Here is a 5,275-nt window from a genome sequence, read left to right as displayed (position 1 = left end):
AGGCTTGTAGCCGCAGACGACACTCCGAAGAGCTAAAAATCTAGCCTGGCTAGACTCATAAAAAAATAACTGATTCCTAATGGTGCAGCAGTAAAATGTGCACCTCTTTCCTAACCTGAAGCAATTTCCCTTTGACTGCGTGCCTTTCATGTAATGTGAAGCGGTGAGACTATAAAATTGTTGGTCAGCATATGGGATCCCTCGGTCCAGGGGACTGGGTGGGATTCGGCGATGACGTTTAACCCGAATAACAACTCTTCAAAAGTGTGGTCCCATATGGAACGCGCAGAATCAATGTTTCATTTCCGGAGGGTTTGTGCCTGGCACTCAGAAAGAGTGTGTTGTACACACTGGGGAAGGTGTCGCAACCTCACATACCTTGTGATATTTGCACACGATCGCATGGGGGAAGGGTGGCCTATATGTAAGCAAAGGCATATGATCCGGGCGCTGCATGCACTTGAGTCGTCTGACGTTGAATTCTGCTATCTCAGAAAGGTAATCTCCTCATTCAAGACACGTGTTTCCAGTCAAGGTCAGCCCCCTCTAGGCGTTGCCCAGAATTCCGTGAGTAGTATCAGGCTCGAGGAGAGCGAACAAAGAAGTAAACTACTGTACACTGAATAACACATTTGATTACTTTATGTTATTACGAGTACGGCAATTAATAATCTGGGTGAGGGGAATTTGAATGATTTCTTAATCTCAAACACGATTGTTTACATTTTCTAATGATCACATTTAACACATTCCTAGGAAATGTTCCATCACTAATGAGCTTTCTTGCTAAATACAGATTCGTAGCTTACTCATGTGCTTCCTGAGGTTGAACTGGTGTCCGTGGGCACCGTGTTGGTGACCCATGGTGAGAAGCAAATCAACCAAAGACTATCAACAGCATGTCAGTTTTGTGGTGCATTGGTTCTCTTCTATACTCTTACTAAATATCTATGATTTTTGCTACCAGTATGTTTTTACCTTATTGCCTTTTTGGTATTGACACGCCAGTGTTGCCTTGGCCATTGCCTGGAAGTGTGGGCAATGTAGTATATCTTCTTTCATAGAAATGAAAAAAAATAGTCATTTCCCTTTAAGCTGACATGGACCTTTACAATGAAAAGTCTGTAAAAATCATAATAAAATCATGCACACATTTGCACATCCCTCACAATGAATGAACCCTTTTCATATGACATGCCAAGTTCGCAGTGGGTGTTTCATTATTGTCCCTGTGCACTTGATTGGAACACTTTCACAGTCGAATGAAATCCAACACAATGGCAGTAGAAAAAAGTGGAATACAAATAACATTCAATATTATTGACACTGTGAGGAATGTATCTAACAATACGTTACTGCGATTATTCTGTTTTTTTTTTGTACACTTACATTAGATCCTACCGAATCCCTGCAATGACAAGACCGAAGAGTGACATAAATGTGGCTGTCGATTTTTACTGTGGCGATGCAAAAGGATGACCACCTCATCAACCTCAGTGAGGTGAGCATGATAGCTCCTAACAAACAATTACAGCTAGACACTTACTGTAGAAGTGATGACAAAGCCAGCTTGATGTAAATTAGACATTCATGCACTGATATACTGCACTGTGTGATTGGCCACCATTCACATACTGTACACTGTAGTTTATTGGGCTCAAGTTTCCAGCATACTGGAGTGAACATCTCGCGAGGAAGGTGGAGGAAGATGATGGCGAGCCGTCGTGGGGGCGGATCAGGACAAGATCAATGGGTGTGACAAAGAGTGCAGGAGGCAGCAGGGGCCTCCTCGTAGGCCAATAAATAACATCCTGGTGAAACAGCCCCCGCCTCGACCCTTTTTCGAGGACCCCTGACTGGCCCCCTTCAGATTATTGGCTTCCATGTGGGGGGGATATGGAAGACCATGGTGCACAATGCATGTCTCATGTGGGATCCTATCTCACCCCCTGCTTCCATTTGTTGCACATTCATCTTTCAGCATGTGTGTGAGTTTGTTTAGGGGGTGGGGACTCTGTTGACACGGGGGTGTCAGAGACCTGCCAGTAGGTTAAGGAAGGAGTGGTTTGTAAATGGTGGATTCTCTGCTTTATTTTCATAAAAACAAATTCTACCCTTGCACTTTCATCACACCCCTCCTCCCTAACACGCAACTTAACTATGACTGTATTCTGTAACGTCACTAAAATGGTTGGTTAAACATTAACCACATGGGCTTATGCACCAGGGCACGGAAAGGAAAAAGACATTACTGCTTACAGTCAGTGGCAACAGTAGCTCTGCCTGAAAAACCTTTACACAGATTTTTATGTCTCCAATGTCAGTTGTAATTTATTAGCCTATATGAATGACAGACTTAATACGACCCTGCAGGGAAATCTAACTGCTTCTAAAGCTTGATAATGCCAGAAATTATGTAACATGCTTCCCTTGTTCTAATAATATTTTGAATGGCACATACTCGAAATGTGTTGCTAATAGTTGTATCCTATTTATGACAGTTAAAAAAACGACTAAAAACATCCAGCTACAATAATGTACTTACTTGTAAATCTCATTTCGATCAACACAGCACAGAAAGTTAATGGATGAAGTCAGGTAACGTGTGAGCCATCCAGCATAAATGAATCGCTACAGGAACATTGTGTGTGTGGTGTGCTGTGTGTTAATCTTCTTGAATACACCACGATTACTTTCTAAGTGCAAGAAAAGCTACCTAATAGTTTCCTTTTAACATTGAACATCAATAAACCCATGAGGACCCCCCCCCCCCCATTCTTATTTCATGTTGATCAATGTTGTTTTATTAAAATACATTGAAGTTGAAAACATTGTTGTACATAAAGCACTTACCTATTTTACTGTTGTTACTATTATACTTTTCAAGCTTGTCAGCTTTGAAATAAATTTCCTTGCATTTAAGTAATTAAAGGTTGCCGTTATTAATCCCAGTTGGTTAAATGTGAGTCAGAAACATCACTTATGATGAATTCGGAATGGTATGGTTACATTTCACTCATCCTTTGACTTGTTTTAATCTTTCTACAACGAGCATAATACATGTGTGACTGGAACGTCAGTCATGTGGGTTGATTAGTCCATCTGTTCCTACACAGCAGGCTAACTGTCGAAATGCAATGTACTACCGTATACGCACAATCTGGCCAGTATTGTAATCCCGGAAAAATAAAATGGATTAAAATCATCGGTCGTTATTCATTTTCTGTTTTCACGCAGCGACCGAAACCAGTGCATCCAGAATGAGGTTTGTCATTTTCTTGTCTTACACCCCCGTAGCATCGCATACACGTCACAGCAGTTGAGCCTGAGTCAAACGCGTAGGTGGATGCAACAGTCACGATGAAAACATTTGAACATATCACAACCACAATAAATGATTTTTACGTCAAGGAGTGCAAATGGATTCTTAGTGGAAGTTCATGCGTCTGCCAAAAGTCAGAACCTGCAGGTAGTTGTGGCCACAGCAGGTTGTTCGCAGAGATGATATGGGGCGACCTTAGTGTCTGCCAAAATTCTTAAGTGAAGGCAGCAGCAACAAATGACTACCAGATGCTCTTGGCTGAGACTTACCTGTGTGCCAGAACAATCAGTCTGGACAAATAGCGACCTCCATGAAACGATGCCAGGCGTTTTCCAGGCAGAGGTTTTTGGATGTCAGCAGTAATGAAAATCTTACAGGGGGAAAAATATGGAAAACTGACTTTTTAATGTCTTTAAAAATACAAAAACTACATTAACCATTGTGCAGTAGTGTGTCCTTTTTAAAAAAAAATACAAATTATTCCGAATTCTTGATCACTGGGGGATTTTGAAGCACATTATTACATGCTAGAAGGACATTTGGGAACTGTTGTCAATGGTACAAAGTACATGTTGTGTCTCTTTTAAAGTGAAGGGAGTGACTCGGCGTTACTGGTTGGGCTGTGTGTACCGAGACAAGGGGCAGCGACTTGTTTAAGTGAAGACCACAGCTGCAAATTATTGATGGAGGCCGTTGTTGTGGCTCGCAGGGATCACTGGCAAAAATTCACATCTGAGACGTGTGCCAAAATATGCATCTGGAGATTTGACTTATTCTTTCATTTTCCCCTTTGACACATTTTCTCTCTTATCACAATTTTTGAATAAACAGACAAGCGGAGACACTTCTGTCCCACCTGACACTTTCCTCCATCGATCCTACCTGCTTGGATCAGTTTCTTCTTTTCCATACTCACCAGTAGCCTGACTGTCTCTCTCCACCCTTCTCATTCAAACGCATAACGGCTATTTTCTTCCTATCTCAGCAATTTTTCCCCTCTCCGTCCCCCTTTCCTTTCTCCCCCTTTCTAATTGTTCACTCCGCACTCTGTTTTCACTACATACAATACCACGACATCTTCTGCAAACATCGTGGTCCATGAGGATTCTTGTGTAACCTCATCTGTCAGCCTATCCATCACCACTGCAAAAAGTAAGGGGCTTAGAGCTGATCCTTGATGCAATCCTAGCTCCACCCTCAACACCTTCTTCACACCTCACACCCACAGAACACTGCATGACAGTCCTAAAGCTCACATGCATGTCCTCCACTATTCTAACATACCGTGCCAGACTGCGTACCACATTTTTTTCCCTGACCATCTGGTCAAGGGCTTTGTGTTGAGCTGAAAACACACTGTTTTTTCTGACCATCTCTGTCACCTTCAACATCCTCAAGGCAAGTATTGGATCTGCAGTATCGTATCTGTAAATTTAAAGGTTGTAAAACCAAATGTAACAAATTCTATTGGAATTTTAAGTGAGGGGAATTACTATTTAGCAGCTCGGTGGCCCAGGGGTTAGCGCGTCCGCCTCCCGGTTCAGGGACCGGACTTCAAATGCGCCTCGCTTTGGCCTTCCTGCGTGGAGTTTGCATATTCTCCCCGAGCCCGGGTGGGTTCTCTCCGGGCACTCCGGCTTCCTCCCAAACTTCAAAAACATCCATGGCAGGTGTATTGGATATGCTAAATTGTCCTTAGGTGTCATTGCGTGCGTGAATGGTTATTCGCCCTGCAATTGGTGGCAACCAGTTCAGGGTGTCCCCTGCCTATTCACAGTCAGCTGGGATAGGCACCAGCAAGCCTGCGACCCTTGTGAGGAAAAGCAGATTTAAAAAATGAACGGGTATGCTTGAGTTCAGATCTATGTGTTCTGGACACACACGCGTGCGCGCGCACAGACACACACACACACACACGCACGCACACACACACACACACACATTCACACAACA

General features: G+C 43.0%; 1 long non-coding RNA gene across 1 annotated transcript; it reads left to right on the top strand.

The window, feature by feature from the left end:
• The first annotated feature begins 511 nt into the window (after positions 1-511).
• Positions 512-1,725, top strand: LOC148430019 (uncharacterized). The gene is made up of 3 exons (XR_015868330.1): positions 512-567; positions 1,395-1,501; positions 1,648-1,725. It is a non-coding gene; the product is annotated as an uncharacterized LOC148430019 (long non-coding RNA).
• Positions 1,726-5,275: the final 3,550 nt, after the last annotated feature.

Source organism: Hippichthys cyanospilos, chromosome 1 (assembly GCF_059441005.1).
Source record: "Hippichthys cyanospilos isolate Australia breed blue-spotted pipefish chromosome 1, RoL_Hcya_1.0, whole genome shotgun sequence".
In the NCBI taxonomy this organism is placed as follows: domain Eukaryota; kingdom Metazoa; phylum Chordata; class Actinopteri; order Syngnathiformes; family Syngnathidae; genus Hippichthys; species Hippichthys cyanospilos.
The sequence above is the reverse complement of the archived record's forward strand: the minus strand, read 5'-3'. Positions and strand labels throughout refer to the sequence as shown.